A 24,396-nucleotide genomic window follows, 5' to 3' on the forward strand; every position below is an offset into this window, starting at 1 on the left:
TCATCACCAAATAATTTTCTGGCAATCAAACACAATCTGTTAGATTTCTGTGTCTCAAAACTAACTGTGAAATTGACAATATTATAAAGTAGACTGCTACTACAGTTCTAACAAAAAATGCATAAAGTCCTATCATCGTCCAGATTTATACAGAATATGCCCATAGGGAAATTCTGACAGTTCAACATGTGCATGCTTGATACTTAGACTAATTGGAAATTCCTGCAATGAGAGCAATTTATCTAGAGTTTATAGCTCTCGCTGCTCTTCTTAGTATCACTGTGTGGATTTTATGATGAATTATTAAATTTCTCTCTCCTGTCACAAGAAAGCAACTCAGCAAAACCACACCTGCTCCCCTGAACAAGGAGGGTATTTTATAATAAGGAGATATAGTTTAAAAATAATTTTCCTATCAGTTTCAGCAAGCATCAGAAAGCAAAATAATAACATTTGTATGATGCACTTTAGGCTGTTAACTGGAAACTATCAAATTGTACATTCTGCAATTATCACAAAAATTCAGAAGATGAAAACATACTCAATGACTTTGGTTGAGTACTCCTACCATTTTCCCTTAGGTGTCCTCAACCAATGTTAAAGGAACTTGCCGTAACTTACTATCAAAAATTAAAAGGGAATCAACAAAGTAGATTCCCTTTAGTTTGCTCTTCTGCATTCTACATAGCAGCACACCTGGCAAACTTCAACCATTGTAACAGAATTAAAAAAAAAAACAACTTAGTTGTTCAACAGGGAAAATGATAATATTAAACAATATTCAAAAGAAAAACTAGTTTAAATATGTTCTAAATGCAAAACTGAATGGGGGCAAGGAGGTGGTAATGGGATCCTCAAGAAAATCCCCAAACAGGACCCAAGCAGTTGGCCCTTCCACATGGTGATCTTCCTTCTCAGGGAACAGATATGAAAAACAGATGGGCCACATTTCTTAACTTATATATGTCGTAACTATGACAAGATTGCTATGGCCTTTATATATCTGTATTGAAGGAAAAATCTTTTAAGAAAACAGCTTGCCTACTTTTTTCCTTGCTATTTTTAAAAATGTGCACATATTAGTGAGAAATATGCCCCATAATATGTCACATAAGGAAAAATGATGTTATAATTTGATTTCAGCATAGTTTTACAATTTCAAGAAAATAAAAGCACCCAAACATTACTATCATTTTGAGAAAAAGTCACCAGGTACAGGTAACAATCCCTTATCTGCAATTATGAAATCTGAAAAGCTCTGAAAACACAAAGGTTTTTCTTTACCTTTTTTTTTTTTTTTTAAATAGAAGTATAGTTGACACACAATGTTATACTAGTTTCAGGTGTACAACATAGGGATTTGACAACTCTATACATTATGCTTTGCTCAGCACAACTTCCAAAGATTTTTCTTAAGCTCGTGGGAAACTCATTTGGCACCAATCTGAGACTTAAGGTGACTTAATTTGATGCGCTGCAGAAATATTAACGTGTTTGATTAGAAGATGTTACCCTGGATCCCAAAAGAGTGATTACTTCATAAGTATATATGCACTGTATTTCTTTAAAATCTGAAAAATTCTGAATGTCAAACAGTTCTGGCTCCAAGAATTACAAATAAAGAATTGGAGACCTGTACTCCCTGCTGTTTGCTTCTTAGTCAATGCATACATCAGGCGTGCTCTTTGACTTAGAACCATTTGAATGACTGAAGATTCCCATGTTCAAGTACAGGGATGAAAATTGTGCAGATAGTACCTGAATTACTGTTTGTATAGGAATGAACAAAATATAAAAGATTTTGATTAGTTTCTGACTCTGTGTAGGGGAGACAGCCCAATTTGGGGACATCTTAAGACAGTGAGACTCAGATGAGTAAAAAAAAATGACAAAATCTAAAAGTTCTTAACATTTTAATGAACTCAGTGATATCAATAGCCATACTAAAAATTACTCATAAACTGAGAGGAGTTATTATCCTTCATTCATTTCCCATATCATGAAGCTGGGCCATAAGGGTCTGTACTTAACCAAATAAAATGAAAGGTGATATGATCATTTCAGTACGCTACTTATTTAAAAAAAAAAAAATTCTTTTGTTGGTACATAGGAAGATTCTCTAATGTGCTCCTTTTCACCAGAATGTAGGTTCTTTAAGAGCAGCAATTTGTCAATTTTTTTGTTTCAAAATTTCTATCAACTTTTTCTTGATTCATAGTATTGATTTCCAATTTAGTTGGTTTTCAAGAAAAATTCTACATACTGAACTTCTTTACTGATTCACTTGAACATAAATTATGACATTTATGGGGTAAATTCCCTTTATCCTGTTCCCTCTCAAGTTCCATTCTCTTTCCTTACATAGCCAAGTTTTTATTAACACTTATTTTGATAGATGAGTCTACACTTGATGCCTACAATTCTTAACCTTCCATTAACCCCTCTTACACTCCACAGTTTGGTTTTCTACTCCCACTACTCCACAGTACTTATTAAAGTTACACAATGACTTCCTTGTTGCTAAATCCAGGGGCCACTTCCTTCTTTTACCTGCCACTGGTCTACCAATTGGTACTGCTAAATCCCTCTTCTTGAAGTTCTCGAATCTCAACTTATAGGGACACCATGTTTACCTGGTTTTCCTTGTCTCTCTTCTCCTGTCCACCCCTCTAACATTTACTATCCTTAATCTTTGCTTATGCATTTTGTCTGTTTTGTTCATTGCTATTCTCCCAACAGAGAAAGCCCTCAAAACATATTTGTTAAATGAACAAATGAATAGTCTTTATCTCTTCTTTCTCCATATTCTCTCTGGAAGACCATCTATACCCTCACACTTTCAACTAACATTTACAAGAATGACTTTTACTTCAGCCTCATCTTCTCTACAGAGTTCCAAATCTTTATGTCCAAATGTCTATAGAAAAAAATCCCTGTGGATGCCCCAAAGGCCCTCAGAAATAGGGAAGTCCAAACTGGTACTCATCATTTCCTCCTCTCCTCAAACCCCCTCTTCCTCTAAGATATTACCTACAACCCAACTAAGTGACAATTCCCTTTTCCTTCCTCCCAATTAGTCACCAAATCCTAATAATTCTACCTTCAAGTTTATAAATAGGACATAGAATCAAATCTACTCCCTCTCCTTATTCTCTCTGCCATTGTGTACAGAAGAAGGTAGGGGGAAGGCTCAGTTTTGAAAGTTTCCATAATCAGACAACCTTAATTTCATTTTAGAGGAAGGCAAAAATTTTTTTGACCTTTCTAATAAGATTCCCCCAAGGTCTTCTTTATGTCTAGGTTATAAGAACTTTTCCAACTTGCCTCTAAAATATTAATTACTTATGTATATGTCTAGTTGGTCAGGTTTCATTGTATTCCACCCATACAGGACAGAAGGTACCTTTAAATATCTGCAAAGCTATCCATAGGGAAGCCTAGTCCTTAAATTAAAAGCACATCCCACCACAATATATTCAAAATTATTTCATGCTTTCCAAGTTACCTTCTAAGTTTTTAAAATGGAAATTCTGTCTCAATGGCTCAATTATTAACAATCTGTTTCTACATATGATTGTTGTTCAGTAGCACTCCTCTAATTACTGAACTAAGGGAGATCTCTGCTACTACTGCACCCTCAATCACTTGTATTTACATCCTCCTAAGCCCACCTCATCTTGCCCATATACCCCTTGGTTCATAATTCAACTGCATGGCAACAGGATTTAACTTTCCTCATTAACTCCAACATCTTCATTCATTGAACAAATATTATCATTATGGGTTTTCTTGGTCTAGTGATTAAGCTAAATTTACATCCATTTTCATCATCACAAAGAAGAGACAAAATCTTAAATTTCAAATCTATACCATAACCCTCACCACTTAATAGTAAAGGAACAGCCTTGTAGTAAAGAAATAGCTCTAGTGCTTCTTATCACCCACTGAATGCTTCCTTTTTCATTTTGCGTTAAAGTTTGAATTTGTGCAGAAGAGACTCTTTTGTGAGGTCATAAAAAATTGAGAAACTTTGTACAACACAAACAGGTAAACAGAACTAAAAAAACGATGAGGATGGAGCCAAAACTGATAATTACATTAAGAAGTTGTACAGTAAAGCACTTATAGAAAAAATAAGGAAGTATAAGGTTAAGAGAAAGAGAAGTATGGTCATAATCTTCTTCTTTCTGGTTTTTTACTTTATCCCCTATTCTTTGGAAACAAATTAAGAAGAGAGATTAAAGGCAGTGTCTGTGAATAGTGAGGTGATACATACATTACGCTGCACACAAGGCACTGATGTCTGAGAGATGAAAGTTCCTATCCTCAGGCAGAGAAGAAAAGTCTAAGTGCTGTAGCAATGTTATAGACATAGTACTTCTGGAAAAGAGAAAGTGTAACTAAGTGGGCCTGGGGCATACAGAAAGAAGTGGTTCTAGAAGCTGAATTCCGAAGAACAAGTAGAAGAGGGGGAAAGGTAATTTCCCATATGGAAAGGAGAAAAAGGTCATTCAGACAATGAAATCAGCATGTATAAAGACTCCAGATATAAAAGAATTTAGGGGATTCTCAGCCGTTTGAGCAGAGTACAGGGTATATACAGAAGATTGAGCAGAAATGAGATGGAACATGAGATTCAAGAAGCTAAAGCATGAAAGACCTTGTACGAGACCACTGGATTCTTGAGGTTCTTGGTCACTACCATATATCAAGAACCTAGGACAGTGCTTGCCACTTTATAGGTTCCAATTCTAAAATTAAATGGGGGGGGGCACGTAGACTTCTAATGATTATCTGTATCTCTTCCTACAAAGAACTCCCTATAATGATATTTTGACAGGTGTTTTACCAAAGACTATCACAACAGACTTGTCTCATTTATCAACCCCGACTTCTAGGAACCCCCAAGCTGTTTGTCATCAACTGCATCAAGACAGCACTACTATCAAGTGTCATCCCTTGTCTTCTTCCCATGTTAACCTGGAGAGCTGCCTGAATAAACTTCCCTATTGAGATGAAAAGAATACCAGTTCCTTTAAAGGCATTCCAAGGGGAAATCTGAACATGAAGGTGTAGTTACTTCAACTTACAAAACCACATCTAATTATTGAATATACTTCATGCCTTCAAACATTCATACCACTTTGTTCCCCCCTCCCCAAAAATGTGTTCCTCTGCTTGCCTAAATAAGTATATAGGTTGAATATATTCTGCCAACACTCACAGCACAGCTTTGAAAGTGGCCTTTCTGATTATTAATTAAAGAGCCATTTAGTAAACCACAACCCGGGTTTTTAAAGAGAACTTGGAAGTGGTGGCCTCCACTGAGAAATCTATGAAGTAGCCCCCAGACACACAGCACTATATTCCATTACTGAGGCACTTGTCACCAAATGTAGAATAAAATTGTCTTGATAAAATTGAGGAAAGGACTCACAGGGTGACCTTTCACCCGGAAGTGCTAAACTCTGTCTATCCTGGTCCGTCTGAATTAGGCCCAAAGTGGAGAAAAATATGAATCTTCACTGAGTTTCTACCTCCCATTAGCTTCTATTTTTTCCCCCAAGATGAATTTTATTTTTTATCTTTCAAGTTTTTATTTAAATTCAAGTTAGTCAAGAGTAGAATTTAGTGATTCTTCACTTACATATAACACCCAGTGCTCATCACAAGTGCCCTCCTTAATGCCCATCACCTATTTAGCCCATCCCCCTGTCCACCTCCCCCCCAGCAACACTGTTTTTTTCTGTAGTTAAGTCTCTCATGGTTTGTCTCCCTCTCTGTTTTTATCTGATTTTATTTTTCCCTTCCTTCTCCTGTGTTCATCTGTTTTGTTTTTTAAATTCCAATTATGAGTGAAATCATATGGTATTTGTCTTTCTCTTTTTTAAAAAAAGATTTTATTTATTTATTTGTCAGAGGGCGAGAGAGCAGGAGCAGGGGGGGGAGAGGCAGAAGGAGAAGCAGGCTTCCTGCTGAGCAAGGAGCCTGATATGGAACTCAATCCCAGGACCCTGGGATCATGAACTGAGCCGAAGGCAGATGCTTAACCGACTGAGCCACCCAGGAGTCCTCTCTGACTGACTTATTTTGCTTAGCACAATACACTCTAGCTCCATCCAGGTCATTGCAAATGGCAAGATTTCATTCCTTTTGATGGATGAGTAATATATATATATACCACAATATAATATATACACCACATCTTCTTTATCCATTCATCACTCAATGGACATTTGGGCTCTTTGCATAATTTGGCTCCCATTAATTAATCACAGGAGTCCTAATGTCTCCAGACCAAGGCAGCTTATGCCATCCTTTTGGTATCTGTTCTCTGAGGAAAGACTCACTAACTTGGCTACAAATAGCAAAGGCTTGCTTTAATCCATCGCTTCCTCTCCTGATGTGTTATTTTTTAAGAAAATGCTTTGAAAATTTGCACTCTGTTGTAGGCAATGAATTATCTCTTCCAAAATTCACTTGGGAAATGTATACACTGATAAAATATTTAGGCTACACGTTTAGTAAGTCCAGAAGTTTGCTGAAACTAATATGCCAGAGGCCTTTTTGTTTTATCACCTTCCCATGCTAAAATTTTCAAATTTAGATGGTAGAGAAATGCAACAAGGAAGCCCATGGAGTCATCAGCAGGATCAGCTATATTACCAATAACCACCTCTCTTTTAAACTAGCTCTAGGCCAGCCTTAACTTATACCAAGTTAGGGACATACCAGGTAGTACAAAATTCAGTCTCGATACAAGTGGGTAATAAACAGAAAATAATGTTTAAGTTAGGGCACCAACATTATAATTGTGTGCTCTCTTAGATGGTCTCAGGTACAACAAGTTAATAAATCACCTGGCAATGTGCAATCATCAGGGAGGACAGTAAACCAGACCCCAGCCAAATGAAGTGGGAAATGCTCCATGAAAGTGGCATGGGCACTTAAAAGTGGAAGGGCAACCTTCAAAACCAAAGGAAAAGAACTGAGGCAAGAGAATTCATCAACTATATCACATCAGTAACAATAATAGCTAACATTGTATGTCAGGCACTGTGCATAGTGCCTTATATCCATCATTTTCCTTTATCCTCAAAACAACTCACGAAGTTGGATATTATTATCATTCACATTTTTCAGGTGAAGAAGCTGAGACTAGAAATGATGGGTAACGTGCCCCAAGTGACAGACCTAGTAAGTGCCGAATCTTTGGTTTACTAGTCCATCATCCAGCATCAACACAAGTAGGTCTCCTCCTCCTACAGATGCTGCTTGTCACAACGTTCTGCGAACAAAGTCACACTTTTAATGCCAAATCTAAATTCGCTTTTCTACAGTAGGACGATAATTGAGGTTAACCCCCAAGTTCACAGGCAATCCTAAAACAAGCTTAAATACGGTAAGGAGGCAGGTTAACTAGTTTTCTGAAGGCCAAATTTGCTTGCTTTTCTATCTGCTATTGCTAGTCTTTGGGACACCTAAAAATGTAAAGGGAACTCTGACCATCCTTTCAATCCCTTATTTCTTGTATCTGGAATAACCTTTCTCAAATCGTTTCCTTCTCTATCTCAAAAAGTCGTGAGGATTAAGGTAAAATAAGTAAAGCGATTACTGGAGTTAGACTCAGAGAAATTAACTATGACCGATATGTACAAGCGTATTGTAAGATCCGGAGCTGGATAGTTGGACACACTGGAGGCCCAAGTTGGGGAGTATCACCTTATTGCAAGTAGATCAACGATAAAAGGGGACAAAGAGCTCACTTAATGAGGAACGAAGAGCCCCAGGAGTAAACACTAGAAAGCATCTTTATTTACAGGGCAAATGGATGGAAAAGAAACGACTAATGAAATTTTAAAGAAGCTGTCATAGGTATATTACGCTAGAACGAGGCGTAAGAGTGGAACTTCCGCTACTTTCTAATTAACTACAGCTCATTAATCCCACTCCCACGGCCTGGAATCCGGACATTAAGGGGCCTCAGGAAGCCCAAAACGACTGGAGAAGCTCTAAGTGATCCGTGCCGACAGGAGAAGAGGCCCAGCGCCGCGCCAGACTGCAGCAACAAAGACCCCACGGCGAGACCGCTCCAGGAGCCTCACCAGGGAGCTGGGTCCGTCCGCGCAGTCAGGGACGGAGTTCACGCTCAGACTCCTCCGCCCGACCGGCTCTCACACCTCAGCCTCGCGGGCCGGCCGGCGCCCGAGGAGAGCCACGCGCAACCCGGCGCTGCCCACGGCGGTCCCAGCCAGCCGGGACCCACTCCTGGTCCCCTTTCAATTCCCACCCGGACCGGCAACCCGCCACCCCCACTCCGGTTCGCTGCCTGAGGCGAGTCTACGGAGTTCGGTAATTACCTGGAGCTACACCGCGCCGCCATTACACCGGAAGCGCGTCACTTCCCCTTCCCGACCCGGCAGTGCGAGGAAGGCGGTACGTGAAATACATAAAAACCTGACGCTAAATTCACTTTAAAACGTTATCCTATTAATTTACTTCAAATGTCCTATCGTAATACCAAATTTAGAGCAGCGGGTCTGGCTTTAATTTTCTTTTACCAAGACGGCGACAAAAGGGAAGTTAATTCAAACTACAAAGTCCAGTATCCGCCGCCTGTGAGGGCGGAAATGACGTGAACAATGGTAATTTTTTAGGCTGAGAAGGTCGCAAGGTACGACGGGAATTGTAGTTCTTCTGGGTAGGCGCCGGAGACATCCAGTAGGCTCCTCTGAAACCTGGTAGTGATGGGGCTCTGGCAAAATTTACTCTAAAGCGCCTTCTCGGCAGTTGGCAAAAAATAGACCTTTCTAGTCACTTTTCCGTGAAAATCTTAGGAAGAGCAGACGCCTTTTTCAGACTTTTTTCAGTAGTTATATAAAGAATCTGTATAAGCAAAAATGTTAGAAGCGTTAAGTACCTATAAAGTTCCAAGATTTCAAGCCTACGGGAATGGGACCACAAACAAAATGAAGTAATGAGGAGAAGCTAATTTTGTAGAGAGGATGATGCCTCTGTTTGAGTTTAAGGTACCAGCTGGCAAGATATCCTGAGGATAAGGAGACTGGCTGGCCAATTTGGAAATAGCCGACTGTCCAGAGATCAGAGGTAATCAGTGAAACAGTTTTCTTTACTTTTCAATAGTAACAAAATCTAAAAGTTCAACTCCTGGTTACTGTTTTGGAAACTATCTTTTCTTAAAGCGACTGTATATGTTCCCCAACCTTCTATACACCAGGCCTGGTTTCTCCAAACATTTTTCTCTATTAGAATTTTAGAGTACTCATGCTAATGACCCCCCCCTTTTTTTTTGAGGCAGAAGAGTATAGCGATTACAGAAAAAGTTACTGGAGCAGGCCTATTTATGTTTAACTCTTTCTATTGATGTACTCCTGGATGATTTTTCTGGGGCAACACTGTGTGCCCATTTTCTGTTAGGGAAAAAAATTAATACCTACCTTATAGAATACTTTTAAGAATGAATTAGCTGATACACTTGATGTATGTGACATAATTCCTACTACATAACAGTATTATCTATTTTTTTTATAGTTAACATATTTGACCATAGTTAAAGTACATTTTGGTGTCTCTAAATATTTAAGAGACTAGATTTCGATTGTACCAATACAGGGCACAGGGGATGAATCTGGTAAACATTTGTATTCATATCTGAAAAAAAAAAAAGCACAATACCACCTCTACAATTATCAATAGAAATAGGAAAGTTAGAATTGAAGCTAGGGGAGCTAAATGGAGCTGGAAAAGACTAGGTTTGTCGTTTGGAATTTGCTTCTTTCAGGAAGCAAACTGTGATACAGGGTTTGGAATGTAAAATGGTAAAAGGAAGAGGGAGGAAATTGGATGGGGCATGGGTAACTCCAGAGCAAAGGTGAAGAGTCCCACACTGTGATAAAATGGCTTGGCCCTTGTAACACAGTCCTGCTCACTCATTGGCTAGAGCCACCTCAAGGAGAATGTGGCCTCCATTCAAAACCTGAAATGTGCTTGGAAGTGTTAACAGTTGAAGGTTGTCTCCTAACCACACTCCTAGCAAAGAGCCTTTTCTTGAAAATGTATCTGAGTAGATTATCTCTTCGTCTGTCACAGTCCACCCCTTGCACTATTTAGATCCACTTTGTATATACATTCAGGGAGTAATTCCTACAGGGTTCCAGTGGCCTCTCTTCCTGAAGAGAAACTTACAAAAGTTAGTGGAACAAACTACAGTACCCATCTTTGCAGTTGGTCTTGGGCCACAGCTGAACCTTTCTCTCCCACTATTCATTCTAAATTCCTCTCCCTCTCAGCTACCACTTCTGCTGGTCTGAGTGGTTAAACTGGTGGTGTGAAAACCCTAGTTCCTGAGAAACTTGAGCCCCTAGTAATAATTGTCTTCTCATGTAGGTGTTGCTGCACTTGCCCATTTATAGTCACTATTGGGCAAGGTAGCACAAAGAGATGCCCAAGTGGATCACCTGAGTGCCACACATTTTCTTACCTGTTCCTGTTATGTAACATCAAGACTACATTCTCCTGCTGATCAGAGTTAGCTTCTCCTACCAAGGTGTTGACTCCTCTTTTTGCCTACTTGTCCCTGAACTCAAGAAGTCTAAAGTGCCCGTGTAGCAGATGAAGCTTAGTTCAGTGGGACTCTTGCTGTGTCCTCTAACAAGAATATAACACCTTTGGGGACTAGGACCTCTAATTCCACAAAGCTCAGAATTGCAGGAATGGGTCACTGGAAATGATGGTAAATGGGGCTAATCCTGTTTTAACCCTTTGTCTTGTGGACCCATGTATTGTTCCTAATGGGGACTCTAACCCATATCAAAGTCTCCTGCATCCTGGGGAACAGCACCTCTTCCTTGTAGAGTATTGTCTCCTGTTAGGTGCTTGAATTTTACTCTTAGTAGGCCATACCAGTGCTCTATTAGGCTTCCAACTTCTGGGAAATGCAGCATGTGATATAACTAGTGGAACCCATGGTCACAGGCACCCTCCTACACTACCTTTACTGTGAAGTGTTATCTAGTTGGATGCTATATTGTATTGTATTCCACATCTGTGAATCAGGCATTGTGTAAGTTTCCGAATAGTGGTGATGGATAAAGATTGGTGGGCATAAAGTGCAAACACATACCCAATATAGGTAATCTATTCCCATGGGATGGATCTGCAGCCCCTTCCAGGATGAAAGGTTCCAGTGTAGTCAACTTGCCATGGAATGGCTACTTGATCTCCTAAAGAAGTGATGACATTAGAAGCCCAACATTGCTCTCTTTTGCTGGCAGGTTGAACTTGCAAATGAGACAGTAGGTAAGTCAGCTATGGTAAATGGGCTTCATACTCATGGAACCCATACATAGACTCCATTTTTGTCACCATGACCATTTCACTCAAGTGTCCATGTGCCAACACTGGAGTGGCCGCGAACAAAGGCTAACATCAACAAGCTGAATAATTTTGTTTACTTGGTTGTTTAGTGCTTCTTCTGCAATGTGTGCTTTCTTATGGACATTGATTGTGTTCAAAAGATCTTCACACTTTTTACCCACAACAATATGCATATCCATATACCTCTCACCCTTTAAGATCTCCTTGTCTGCAATTTTTTTTAAAGATTTTTTTTTTTTTTAATTTGAGACAGAGAGAATGAGAGACAGAGAGCATGAGAGGGGGGAGGGTCAGAGGGAGAAGCAGACTCCCTGCCGAGCAGGGAGCCTGATGCGGGACTCCGATCCCGGGACTCCAGGATCATGACCTGAGCCGAAGGCAGTCGCTCAACCAACTGAGCTACCCAGGAGCCCTCCTTGTCTGCAATTTTTAAAATCTCTTTCTTTCAGACCTCTGACCAGCCAGCCAAGCTTTTTGCCATTACCTGTTAGTCTGTTTATACTCTGACAATTAGGCCTCTTTCCTTCCCATACAAAGTGGATGACCAGGTGCACCCCCTGAAGCTCTACCCAGTAGCAAGATTGTCACTCTCCTGTCTTCAGGGCTATTCTAGAGGGAGGCTGTACTGTAGTTGCTGTCCGGTTTCAGGTTTCATGCACATACTTAGCCAATTCATCTGTAAACTAAGCTCAGCCATTTTTTTCTTTCTTCAGCTTGTTGTTCAAGACACCACCCCTCTCCCATATGGCCATCAGTGCAAGCTGAGAGGGGTGTGGATGCAACTGAAGGGTGACATCAAGGTCTGGACTGTCTGTTCATGTGGATTGTTTGTGCCTTCTCATCTTTGTGCTTCATCCCAAATATAATACTTTCATCTTATGATGAATTATGACTGGGCCCTCCAGTATTTATGACATGATGGGTTCAACAAGACATATTTCATTTTGTATCATTTAGTGTCCCATGGTCAAACATTCCCTTTTTTTTTCCAGTAGCATGCCAAGACCTAATTTTTTTTTTTTTAAAGATTTTATTTATTTGACAGAGAGAGCACAAGCAGAGGGAGACAGAGGGAGAAGCAGGCTCCCTGCTGAGCAAGGAGCCCAATGTGGGACTCGATCCCAGGACTCTGGGATCATGACCCGGGCCAAAGGCAGCTGCTTAACGGACTGAGCCACCCAGGTGTCCCTGAAGACCTAATTTTTAAAAGGTGTGGAACCTTGCTTCAGAACTCCAGGTGCCTGAACTGTGATTCTCCCACTAGATTTCCGTAAACTCAATACTGTGTCTTTTTCTAAAAGTGACAACTCTTAACACCCTAGAATGTGCCAGATCCTACACCACAAGTGTCAAGGCCGCTCGCGCCACCACTCAGACCTGCTGTCGAGCTCTTTTGCCAGGTTGTAAAGCTGGCAGCTTTTTGTGTCACCTGGAATGAGGGCCCCCAAAATATTCCTAGATGTGCAGTATGTTGCTTAACGGAACTCAAAGCAGCCTTGTAGGCACTGTGCTTTCTTCTTTCTTGTAGGGGGTGCAAGAGTCAGCAATTTGTCTTTTACTGAGAAGGGGATATTCTAGCACTGCTCAGAACACTGGGCATTTAAACCCTTTAATGAAGGGACAGATCCCTGACTTGTTCATAAGGTTAATTTCCTACTTTCTGGGGCATAAACCTCCAGCATGCTAGCCACCTCTTGCTCAGCCTGTTTAATCAGCATGATGTCATTGATATAATGGATCATTATGATACTCTACAGGATTTTCAGATGATCCACATCTCTTTGGACTATATTATGAGAGAGACAGGAGAGTTAACATAGCCCTGGGGCTAAAGTGTCAATGCATGTTGTTGCCTGCTTATTTCATTTGTATATTAGTATTTCTAATTATATTTATTGATTGGGATAGAAAAGAATCCATTCTCCAAATCAGTGGCTATGTACCCAAGGCTGTATTATCCTGCTTTAACAATGATACTTTGCTTGGCATGGCAGCTACAGTTGGGGCTGCTACTTTGTTGAACTTACAGTAGTCAACAATCATTCTGCTAATTTATCTGGTTTCTACAGGCCAGAGTATCAAATTAAATGAAGGTGTGATGGGAACTACTGTTCTGCATCCTTTATATCCTTAAGGGTGTTATTAATCTCCACCATCCTCTGGCATTGTGATATTGTTTTAGATATACTCTCTTGGCCAGGGAAGGCAGTTTCAAAGATGTCTACTTGGCCTTCCCCCCGTGACAGCTCTTACTCCATAGGCCAAGGACAATAAATGGAAATGACTCCCAACTGTGAAGTATATACATTCCAATTATACATTTGGGATTGAGTAAATGACCACTGAGTTGATCTGTGATCCCAGTGGACCCATTGTGAACCAGACTTTGGCCATAACTCCATTTATTACCTGGCCGGCATATGATTCATTCCAATAGTAGATCATTCGGCTATTGTAAGTAATGCTACAGTAGACATAGGGGGTATATATATTTTTTTGAACTAGTGTTTCTGTATTGTTTGGGTAGTGGAATTACTGGTCATGTGGTAATTCTATTTTTAATTTTTTCAGGAACCTCCATACTGTTTTCCACAGTGGCTGCACCAGTTTGCATTCCCACCAACAGTTCACGAGGGTTCCTTTTTCTCCACATCCTCACCAGCACTTGTGCTTTCTTGTGTTTTTGATTTTAGCCATTCTGATAACTCATGTGCTTTTAATTTGCATTTCCCTGATGATGAGTGATGTTGGGTATCTTTTCATGTGTCTTTTGGCCATTTGTATGTCTTCTTTGGAGAAGTTTCTGTTCATGTCTTCTGCCCATTTTTAATTAGATTATTTGTTTTTTTGGTGTTGAGTTGTATAAATTCTTTATATATTTTGGATACTAACCCTTTATTGGATATGTCATTTACAAATATCTTCTCCCATTTGGTAGGTTGTCTTTTAGATTTGTTGATTGTTTCCTTCGCTGTACAGAAGCTTTTTATTTTGATGTAATCCCAATAGTTTATTTTTGCTTTTGTTTCCGTAGCCTAGGGAGACATAGCTAGAAAAATGTTGCTGTGGCTGATGTCAGAGACATTACTGTGTGTGCCGTCTTCTAGGATTTTTATGGTTTCAAGGCTCACATTTAGACCCTTAATCCATTTTGAGTTTATTTTTGTGAATGGTGTAAGAAAGTGGTATAGTTTCATTCTTTTGCTTGTAGCTGTCCAGTTTTCCCAATACCATTTGTTGAAGAGACTGTTTTTTCCCCATTGCATATTCTTGCCTTCTTTGTCGAAGATTAATTGACCATGTAATTGTGTGTTTATTTCTGGGATCTCTATCCTGTTCTATTGCTCTGTGTGTATTTTTGTAACAGTACTGTACTGTTTTGATTACTACAGCTTTGTAGTACATCTTGAAGTTTAGGATTGTGATACCTTTGATTTTGTTCTTCTTTTTAAGATTGATTTGGCTATTTGGGGTCTTCTGTGGTTCTGTACAAATTTTTTGGTTATTTATTCTAGTTCTCTGAAGAATGTTGTTGGTATTTTGATAGGGATTGCATTATTGGGTAGTATGGACATTTTAACAATATTTGTTCTTCCAGTCCATGAACATGGAATACCTTTCTGTTTGTGTTGTTTTCCATTTCTTTCATCAGTGACTTATAGTTTTCAGAGTATAGACCTTTCACCTCCTTGGTTCAGTTTATTCCTAGATATTTTATTATTTTTGGTGTAATTGTAAATGGGATTGTTCTCTAAATTTCTACTTTTGCTACTTCATTATTCGTGTAGAGAAATGCAGTGGATTTCTGTGATTTTGTAGCCTGCAAACTTACTGAATTTATTTATCAGTTATAGTAGGTTTTTGGTGGAGATTTTAGGATTTTCCACATATAGTATCATGTCATCTGCAAATATTGAAAATTTTACTTCTTTCGTACCAGTTTGGATGCCTTTTATTTCTTTTTGTTGTCTGATTGCTCTGGCTAAGACTTTAGTATTATGTTGAATAAAAGTGATGAGAGTGGACATCCTTGTCTTGTTTCTGATCTTAGGGGAGAAGCTCTTAGTTTTTCGCCATTGAGGATGATGTTAGCTTTGGGTTTTTCATACATGCCATGACAGCATTTTCTATAGTGGGGCAAAATTAGTCTTTGGCACAATATGGTAGTGCAACTGCTAAGCATAACACTAGCTACATACCACCTGGGATGGGCTCATCTTTGCCAGGCAAGCAGGTAGGGATATAATCTCAAAATCCCAACTTACTACTTGCTTTTTTTGTTCATTCCTGGTACCACTGTGTCAGTTGGGTCTTCTGAGAGGTGGACACTGAGGTGAAGACAGGCATATAAACGGTTTATGTGGGAGTAACACCTGAGAATGGAAAAAGACAGGAAATAGGATTGAGCAGGAAGTGTCAACAGTACCATGATGCAGATCTGACAAAGTCTCCGAAAGCTCAACAGAGAGGTCCACAGTGAAGATTGCCTATTAGAAGAGTCTTGCATTGGGTGAAAGTCTAGGCCCTTGTGACACATCTTGCTTGGTCATTAGCTGGGGCCACCACAAGAGGACCATGACCTGAGCTCAAAAGCAGAAGCCAACCTGAAGGAGTAAATAGCTGGAGGCCACAAGTCCTTTCTTGAAGAGGGATGTGAATGTCTGAATGCTGCTTTTCTGTGTCTTACACAACGGGTACTAGCACTGGAGAGATGCTAGAAATTATTAGGTTTGTTTGGTATGTTCTGTATTACTGTTGTAATAATTGCATGGGAAGGATTGTCAGACCAGAAGAGATCTCAGCCTTCCCTAGTATAAGTTTATATAAAAATCTCACAGATTGTAGATTTTAAGGGAAGGTCCTGGAAATTTGTCACTGCACTTACTGTCCACAATAGGTTCTTAGTTCATGGGAAACATTGATTAAACCCTTACGAAATAGATAATAGAAAATTTTACTGTTCTTCATTCTGATTTTATTGGTACTGTAATCAGTTGTCCACAGCAATAAACAGGTTTCTGCTTCCCTCTGAAGCTTGCCTGAGCTTTCAGTTTAGGCAACAAGCTAGTGATTGTGTTTTTAAGAAAAAAAACAGTCTTGGGGCCCTGTGGAAAAGGACTGCACTAAGTACTCTGAACTATGGATATTTCAAAGAACAGACTTGGGTACAGTCTTCCAAGGTAACATTGTTTAGGAAGCTTTCAATCTGTACCTGTAGACCAAGTCAGAATTTGCAAGACTCTTTTCTGTCTAAAAGCAGACACATTTTGATCAAACCTAATTGCTTGATCTAAAGCAGAGTAAGATAAGTATTTTTTAAAAAGATTTTATTTGAGAGAGACAGAGCATGCACAAGTGGGGAGAGGGGCAGAGGGAGAGGGAGACTCCCCACTGAGCAGGGAGTCTGACAGGGCTCCGTCTCAGGACCCCAAGATTGTGACCCCAGCTGAAGGGAGACACTTAACCGACTGAGCTACCCAGATGCCCCTAAAATAAATATTAATTACAGTGAACTCAATAAGTTAATGAGGAAAATTTTAATGTGGTAATTTATTCAGAATATTTTTGGTATTTTTTAATGTTGTATTTCTCATAGACATAGGAGAGAGTCCTTTCTTTTTTTTTTTTTTTTAAAGCTCTTTCAAATCTTCAGTAGACTCTGCCTTTGGGATCTGATGCTCACTGACTTCTAAGAATTGAGAAATGAATATTTTTACTAAGTCTCTTTACTTTCACAGTGCTGTGATTTTTTACATAGGATTGATAAGAATATTTCCTTCTTTGTATCAGGGTATAATTGGACAAATCAATTGTGCAACAAGGTCATACTTGAAGTGTCATATTTGAGAATAATTCTCCTTTAATCATGTATCAACAAGGGTTGACTATATATGGAGACCAGCTCAGGAATGACACTAGCTGTTGACTTTAGCTGTGGAGGCCACCCAGCTGAGTAATGACCGTTGCCTTGGAGACCAGAGGACCTGGGAACACTGTACTGATTTAAAGATCCTGGCTAACTCCTTTTTGTGTAAAGCCCAGATGCCATCTTGGAGAGGAGGTGGGAGAGAGATGGATCTCATACACTAAATAATTTACCCAAATACCTGAGCATTACTTAGATTTGTTATTTTTTAGAGGGAGAGCAGTACTGACCCACAAGGGGGTGGTTTGGAAATGTGTAAGGATGGTTAAGGTTGTCAGCATGCCAGGAAGGGCGGCTACTGGCTTTTTGCAGAAGGAGGTGATAAGAGGGAGAAGGTGCTCAATGCCTGCCAAGCTCTAAGCAGAACTGTCCTACCCATCATGCCATTTGAGTTATCGGGAGAAATATGAAAGGGGTTGTTTAAATCATGCTCTTCATTTGGGTTTAGAGGGTGGCTTAACAGCTTGGGTGTTTTTGTTTTTGTTTTGTTTTGTTTCCACACAACCTAGTGGGTAGGGCTCTTGAGGAAGATAAGATTTGTTTAAATCATAGAATTACCTTTGCTTCCCATATCTGATTTGTAATATGACCAGTTCTGTTACAGCTATGCTTTAAAGCATAGTTAATCTAAATACAAAGGAATTATAGCCATATTTTTAAAGTTAGGAATGTAGGTTCTTAGAAGGAGCAAAATATATCCTTTAATTGATTTGCTTTAAGATCCGTTTTTGTCCAGGGTGCCTGAATCATAGACGATCATGTTAGTCACACTAAAAAGCTAAAGCTTTGACCCACTGTTGTGTGACTCAATTCATATCATATTTTGAATGTTTTAACAAGCTTCCAGTGCTTATGTAACCCACATGTAATAAGTTAAAAGTGCTCTTGGAACTATTTCTTACAGTTTCTTTGAAAACACTTTAATTGGGGTGGCCAGCAGCTTTTAACTGCCCTAAGGGATGTTTTGATATGGGAGGCGCGTGGCCTCAAAAACAAAAAACCCACTAAAGAGGGTTCTCTTGCACCAGCCCCCAAGCCCACTCTCCACCTGTGTTTTTCTTTCTGTTGATATTTCCAGAAAGCTGTTCTTTTCAGACAAGCATTAAAGTTTCCAGGAGGCAAATAGAGCCTTTTTCTGTAAGTGAAAATAGAAGCAGGAGAAAACAGTTTACAGGAGAAAGTGGAAATGAAGAGGAAAATAGGGTCTAAGAGTGAAGAAGAACAAAAAAAGGAGCAGAAAAACAGTGACAAAAGAGAAAGTAAGGAATTGGAGAGAAATAAATGAAATGGTAATGAGAATGGATACAAGAATCTAACAGGCATTACCAGCGACTTTGTAGTGCAAGCAAAAGGACAGGAATCTTTCTTTAGTACAAGAGAAGGAGGTGATTATGGTGTGTGTGCTCTGTGCTGGCATCTCGGCACCACTTGGGCTTTTGAGAGACAGGAGGGACTATACCGGGACTGACTGCACATGGTGGCCTCTGTGACAGAAGCTGAGAGAACCAGTCCCAGTTCCTAGGGAGCAGAAGAGCATGCTGGCTAAAACATGATGTCCAGAGCCAGATCACCTGAGTTTAAATTTACCAGCTGTCTGAGTTATTTATTGTCACACAATACATTACTTTAAGGCTTAGTGCATAAAACAACACTTACTATCTCACATTTTCTGCAAGACAGGATTCAGGTGCAGCTTAGCTGGGTCCTCTGGCTTGGTCTCTCACAAGACTGCAGTCAAGCTGTTGGCCAGGGCTTCAGTCAACTCAGAGCCCAGCTGGGGGAGAGGATCCATTCCAGGCTCACTCATATTTTGTTGGCAGGCCTCAGCTTCCCACTGGCTATTGACTGGGGTCATCAGTTCCCGGCTACTGATGTGGATCTCTCCCTAGGACAGCTTACAATATGGTGGCTGGCTTTCATCAGAGCAAACAAGTGAGAAAGGGTGAGAGAAGGCATAGCTTAGTCTCAAAAGTGACACCTCATTATTTGGACCATCTTCCTTTGGTTAGAATCAAGTCACTAGGCTCATCTGATACTCAGGGCGAGGGGATAACCCAAGGGTGTGAATTCCAGAGGTCATCTCAGAGACTGCTTTATCACCCCAGCTAGGTAGCCCAAACTACCACGTCTCAGTTTCCTTCACTCTAAAAGGAGGATAAATAATAGCATTTGTAACACTAAACAACATAATAAACATTAGGGTTATTTAAGGATGAACTAAGATGATGTATGTAAAATGCTGAACATGGTGCCTTACGCAGAATAATAATTTTGAAATATTGACCTTTTTTTTTTTTTGCTCCTAGGGATTTCCTTTTCCTTTCTCCCATACAAGCTGTTGGTTTTCTTGGCTCATTCCTGAGCAGTAAGATATGACAAAATGGGATGCTATAGGCCTGCTGGTCTTCCTGGTTTGGTTTCCAAAAGCCTAGATCCTTATAGAAACGGAAAGTTTGGGATGGAGAACAGCTATATGGGAAAAATCACAGGGAAAGAGTAGGTCCCAGGAAGGAAGAGTGGAGTGATGGCTGAGCTTTCTCCTGCTTAAATCATGTATAGCATATTAAAAAGGTCTTTTTTTTCTAAATCTTTTGAATTTTGGTTAAAATTATAGACATTTGAATAAGCAATTCAGTGAAGGAAAATGGCCAGACTATAATTATGAAAAGAGAAGGTCTCTACAGTCTCATTCAGTCCTGCAGCATGTGTTTGATAATCCTTGGATTAAGTAGAATGAAAGTACCCTGAAAAAAGTAATAATGGGGATTTCACTGCCTGAAGTTGAGGTTTATATTGAGTTAAAATTTAATATCACTTGGTAGTATTTTTAAAGTCATATATCTGTAGTTAGCAAATTAGTTAACACTATTAGAATACTACAGATACTCTGCATACACTCAAAGCTGTGCTAGGAAAAAATGCTGTTTGGACAGCTTAAAAGTCAATGTTTAATATATTGGGACATTTAGGTATAAAAGGAAATAAAGGACATTTCTCACATTTGTGCGTTTGATCAGTAACTAGGAATTATTATTAAGCACAGATAACAGTGAGAGATACAATGATGTGTGTGAAGTTTAGGAACTTGTTCTCTCCTTTCAAATTTTCTGCCTCTTTGAGAATTTTTGTGAAAAAATGATTTTTTCCCACCTACTTGAGAGCTTCTGTGAAAGGCCTGATTTGCCATACAGTTCTCTTATAAGGTTTGCCTCCTGATTTCTGAAAATCCATAGGGAGTAGGTCCTTGTTTCACAAACATGTCCCAAGAGAACGAATATCACAGCGGTTAAGGCACAAGACAACACTGACTGCCCAAATTGTACCTTGACTCTGCCTTTGTACCTGACTTGCTAGCTGTTTGATCCTGATCAAGTTACTTAGTATCTTTGTACCTCAGTTTTCCTATCTATAAAGCAAGAATAATAATAATATTAGTTACATGGTTACTGTGAGAATGAAATGAGATAACCGATGAAAATACTTGGAAGTAGTAGTTCAAAGGTGTCTGGCTCAAAAAAACATGAATGTATTATTATTATTAGCTAGAAAAATGTTGCTCACTTTCCCCCACAAAATCACTGCTTCAGGCTTTTCTGCTCATCACTATCTTATGCGTACTTCATCTAGTTTTCATATCAGACTAGTTATGCCCCAAAGACAGACATGGCTCCTAACCTTTAATTGCCCAAAGCACAGCTTTGGCATTTTATAAAACTTCACTAAAGCATTCAAGAAATGATAATACAATTCAGGAAAAGAAACCTAAGATGAAGCATTGGGTGCCATTTCTCCTGGAGTTCAGTAGTCATGCCTTCCAAAGAGCCTCCTTCCTTTCCTCTGCTTTGTCTCTGTGGCCCAGGGCTTGACTCATTTTCCCCAGATGGATGGCCCTTCACTCCTGCTTTCCCCTTTCAGGAGTGAAAGTCCCCCACTTGCTCTGTCTCCAGCTTTCTCAAGGAAAAGCAAAAACCAGCCAACATCATCATAATCTCTGCAGGGATAACACATAGATAGCCTCAAGGAAAATAGAGCACATTCCTTTCTCATTGTCTCATGCATTCCATTTCCATTTTCTCCTTTGCTTTGCTTAACTTAAAGGGCCATAAAAGATACTATTTTACCAAGGAGCTGTCTTTCCCCAAATATGAATTTTCTGCCATCCCTGCAACAACAGGCACAGATTTCAATCTGATTTCATCTACGCAAGCCTCCATCCAAACAAACAAACAAACAAAAAACCCATCTCTTTATAGTGTGTCACAGTTCCTAAATAATGTTTTCAGTACAGTCGAAAGTAGGGGAGATATATCAAAATGGTTAGGCTGTTAGGGCAATTGCAGCTCATTTCTGCAAAAGAGGCTTTAATAAACTGTATATAGTGTTGTCCAACAGAAATGTAGTATAAACCACTTACGTAATTTAAAATTTTCTAGTACTAAGTAAAGTGAAAAAAAAGGTAACATTAATTTTGATGTTATATTTTATTTAGAAAAATAGGTCCAAAGTATTATAATTTCAGCATATAATCAATAAAAATATTAATGATGTAGTTTACCTTTTTTTTATGCTACATCTTAAAAGTCCAGTGTATATGTTACATTTAAAGTGGCTATCTGTTTGGACCAGCTACACTTTGGGGGCTCAATAAGCACATTTGTTAGTAGCTACTGTATTGAACAGCGTAGAGAACATACTTCGTAATTGCCCCTAATGGGACAGTGTGATCCTTCACTGACTAAGAGTTGCTCCTGAGGGAGTTAATTTCTTCTGGCAGGCTGGCATTCCAGCTAAGCTTGCTTCTGTAGAAAGGCCTCAGGCAGAGAGATGCCAGTGCTTGTGCTAAAAAGCTGTTAGGGGAACAGTCCACCAAGGTAGCCTCTGCAGAGGCCAAGGGACATGGTTGCAGTATCAACAGTTTGCTCTAACCATTTGAAACAGTGGCTGGCACTGTTCTATTCCAGGGTGAGTTAAAAATGGATAAACTGCGTATCAGGAAAATTACTGAACAAATGTTCTTTGTTCTCAACAAAAAAGGGTCTTGGTTCATAAATATGAAATGATCATGTACTGAGTTTGTTTTCCTTGTACTCTCCGCTTTCCTCATTTCAAGCCTGCAGGTAGATAGAGACCACCTTCCTCAGGGAAAGTTAGTGATAGGTCTGGAAATAGAAGCCACTTGGCCTAAGATTTTGCTGGCTTTTGTTTTCTGCAGGTAGGTGCACCTGGAGGGGAGAATGCTGTAGTGGATGGAGAAGAGAGGCTCACATAGTGAGATAGGGAGAAAACTGGAGCTGAGTAAGTCTGCAAGTATGGGGAACTTAGGCCCCATTCAGAGGTGGTGCCTTGTCGTGGGAGGAAAGGTAAGATGGCAGAATTGCAAAAGAATGACTGCGAGGGCACTTAAGGTGGCAGGACCCCAGGTTTGCCAAGACTTCATTGCCTTTAAATCTGGCACAGAAGTCAAGTACCCATGGGCATCTCTGCAATGATGGACCAAAGATTAGATGGGGCCTTTCTGGAGATTTCTCTGGGTGAGACTTCTGGACATCTGCAGGGCCCTAATAAATTTGCATTCATTTTTTTTTTCTTCTGGATTTGATATTTAAAGATGTCAACATTATCTTTAAAAAGCTTTCAGGAGGTTTGCTGGAAGTATAGGATTAAAAAAAATTTTTTTTTAATTTTTAAAAATTAAACAAAAAAGTTTTGTTTTAAATCCCAGATTTTATGAAACCAGTATAAAAATTTCACTTTTCACACTCTAAGACTGTCCCTATCTATCTGTTTTTTCTGGCTTCCTATTAAAAAAAAAAGCATTTTTATTTCAAATAGCTGATATTCTCACACATGCACACATGTATATTGAATTATACACTCCAAAAATAAAAATAAGACCTTGAGGCAGTAGCTAAAAAATTACATATGCATTTTAAGGAAGTTGAGTGAATATTTAAATAGAAGCATCCTTATTATTGCTGCTATTTATGAATTCTAAAAGTTTATTTTCCTTTAATTTTAAATAAACATACTTTCAGGCCTACAGACAATTTATAAGAATAGTGCAACAAATTTGTGTATGTCTTTAAACAAGATTTCTCACATTTAACATTTTGCCACATCTGCTTTATCATTCTTTCTCTCCACATACACGAACATATGCACACATATCTCTCTCTGTCTTCACCACCTCCCTCGTGTGTGTGTGTGTGTGTGTGTGTGTGTGAATCATTTGAGAGGAAGCTATAAAAATGGTGTCTTTACCCTTAAATACTATGGCATTTATTTTCTAAGGACAAAGATATTCTCTTATGCAACCATAACATGGTTAGAATTGGGAAATTAACATTCACAAAATACTACCATCTAATCTATAGACCTTAAGCAACTTTTGCAAATTTACCAGTCCTTGATGACAAAAGGAAATTCTAGATTACATGTTGCATTCAGTTGATTTGTCTCTTTTGTCTTTTTAGATCTAGAATACTCAGAGGTTTTTTTTTTTTTTTTTGGCATTTTATAACATTGACATTTTTGAAGAGTATGGGCCAGTTATTTCATAGAATGCATTTCAGTTTGGATTTGTCTCATGTTTTCTCATGATGAGATTTAGGTGATGTGTATATTTTGGGTAGGAAAGCCCCAAAAGTGATGATGTGTTTTTGTTTTATTTTTTTTTTCTCAGTGCAGGAAGTGCATGATGTCAATTTCACGGAGTCTTACTACGAAATAAACATCAGCTAAACTGTGTTTAATCTAGTGACATAGTGATGTACATTATGGTACAACTTTTGTTACATTGTTCTTAGTTGGTAACAAACAACTCAGACACTGATACTTTGAGTAGCACTCTTAGAGTGTTCATTTGTTGATTATATTCCCAGTGTCCATTTCTCAACTTGTCCCTTTCACAGAAGACTTTAATTTTCTCTCTGGGGTTGCTTCTCAACCTGAGGAAACCAACTCCATCCCTTTACCCAACCAGAGGAGCATGTGAGCAAGGTCAATGAAGTATTGTGTTCCCCTGCAGTCAGTATTGTTTCAAGGATGGGATGTTACCAAGGCAGTCTTACTAC

At 39.2% G+C, this 24,396-nt stretch overlaps 1 protein-coding gene across 4 annotated transcripts in view; it reads right to left on the bottom strand.

Moving 5' to 3' along the window:
- CWC22 (CWC22 spliceosome associated protein homolog) overlaps nucleotides 1-8,603 on the bottom strand; it is a 65,275-nt gene extending 56,672 nt beyond the window's left edge. Inside the window, exons 1-2 of one of the 4 annotated variants that reach the window (XM_054506109.2) lie at nucleotides 8,361-8,602; nucleotides 7,195-7,288 (exon numbers count right to left, since the gene is read on the bottom strand). The gene's annotated coding sequence lies outside the window, so the exon portion shown is untranslated. Of the gene's footprint in view, nucleotides 1-7,194; nucleotides 7,918-8,360 lie in introns of those variants that run through there. The other 3 variants (XM_064586784.1, XM_045868420.3, XM_045868421.3) reach the window with 3 other exon arrangements.
- Between the last annotated feature and the right edge of the window lie 15,793 nt (nucleotides 8,604-24,396).

Source organism: Mirounga angustirostris, unplaced genomic scaffold (assembly GCF_029215605.1).
Source record: "Mirounga angustirostris isolate CCGP_5_RB_7025 unplaced genomic scaffold, mMirAng1.0.hap1 SCAF_3, whole genome shotgun sequence".
In the NCBI taxonomy this organism is placed as follows: domain Eukaryota; kingdom Metazoa; phylum Chordata; class Mammalia; order Carnivora; family Phocidae; genus Mirounga; species Mirounga angustirostris.